The following is a 1,505-nucleotide window of genomic DNA, read 5'->3' as shown; positions in this document are numbered from 1 at the left end:
CACGCAAAAAGTTCAGATGTTGCGCATATTTTTGGTTTCCTGACAGAAGAGGAGAACAAGTTCCCCCGTGACCGGGCTCGCTGTGATGGCAGCGCTTTGGACCATCTCTGAAGTATTAGGAACATTTGTTAAATTCAAAAAGAGATATGCAGTAATTTTCATTTTAGGATATGTGTTAGGTTACAGTGTACTTGTGTTTTTATTGCAATTTATCATGTTTTAATTTAGTAACTGTGAAAAACAGGATACTTAAAATGAACAATGAATGTCTGGATAGATTTTCCTTTATGGGTTGTTTTGCTGTTAAAGTCAGTTTTTTTTTTTTTAGTTATTATTATTATTTCCACTGTAGCCATACTGCTAAAAACAAAGAAAATGTTCATTCTTTGTGCCTATGAATGATTTGTATTGTTGCTTTGATTTACTGAAAGCTGTAGAGACTGTTGTAGTTTACAGTTGGTAAATTCTCAAGACAAGTCATTTTGTGACTCAGGGCAACTTTTTAGCATTGACAATATTTTATTGAAATATAAAACGTTGTGATGTTTCTATTTGCGAACCATGTGAGAATTTTCTGGTATTAAAGTACTGCACGCAATTCCCTAACAGTAAATTAACACATAATCGTTCCATCGATGCCTCTGTCCTCTGTCCTTGCCTTTCCAGTTATGCTAAAATATATGCAAAGTGAGACTTTAGATTAAGATGGTAGACATGAAATAAGTTAGAAAAAGCTGGTCACACGTATTGGCGAGTAAAGTGTCTGGTCAAAAGTTATTCGGTCCATCCTCCCATGTCTTATATTTCTTTGACGACCAGTAATGTCAGTGTGTGGCTAATGGGAACAGAAACACAGAGTTGCTTTAAGCTGACAGAACTACATAACCAGGAAGTGAGTTAGTTCCTTAGATGGTATTTCCTGGATATCTAGAGTTATGCATGTCACTACCCGATCCGTACCATCAGCTCATTTGCGCATCTGCGAACAGAATAACTTCCGGTGGGAAGTATTTTGTTTTTCTTACTTTTTTTTATTCTTTTGTATTTTTTCGAGGCAGGGGTTTCTTTTTGTATATCTTTATATTTGCGGCAATATTGCATATTCTAAAAATTAAACAGAAATACATAAAATATATTGTTTTTTGAATAGGAAAAATGTTTCCCAGTTGTGGTTAGGGAAATAAAAACATATAAACCATTTCTTAAAGTACATAAACCCCCAGCTATAAAAACATAGTACAAAAACATTTTTTGAAGTTTTATCATTTATTTGATTTGCATATGTATGTATTACATTAAATGGCGAGCAGGAAAACGAAACATAGGTCGTTTTCTCAATACATGAGAACGCGAGTCCGTACTCGCGTTCTGGTCAAGTCTGTTCTTGGTAGAACACAGAAAGATCGGACTTGAAGAGAACGCGAGCACGCAGCACATATTGTGTATTGGAACAGAAGCGGACTCGTGCCAAGTGAGGCCTTTTATTTATATATATATATATATAT

The 1,505-nt window shown here is 35.0% G+C and overlaps 1 protein-coding gene across 1 annotated transcript in view; it reads left to right on the top strand.

Annotated features, from left to right (window-relative positions):
* Positions 1-632, top strand: part of fam8a1a (family with sequence similarity 8 member A1a) — an 8,178-nt gene extending 7,546 nt beyond the window's left edge. The window contains exon 5 of the mRNA XM_036145214.1: positions 1-632. This exon is cut by the window's left edge and continues 807 nt beyond it. The gene's annotated coding sequence lies outside the window, so the exon portion shown is untranslated.
* The last annotated feature ends 873 nt before the right edge of the window (positions 633-1,505 follow it).

This window comes from Fundulus heteroclitus, chromosome 13 (assembly GCF_011125445.2).
Source record: "Fundulus heteroclitus isolate FHET01 chromosome 13, MU-UCD_Fhet_4.1, whole genome shotgun sequence".
NCBI classification, from domain to species: Eukaryota; Metazoa; Chordata; class Actinopteri; order Cyprinodontiformes; family Fundulidae; genus Fundulus; species Fundulus heteroclitus.
The sequence above is the reverse complement of the archived record's forward strand: the minus strand, read 5'-3'. Positions and strand labels throughout refer to the sequence as shown.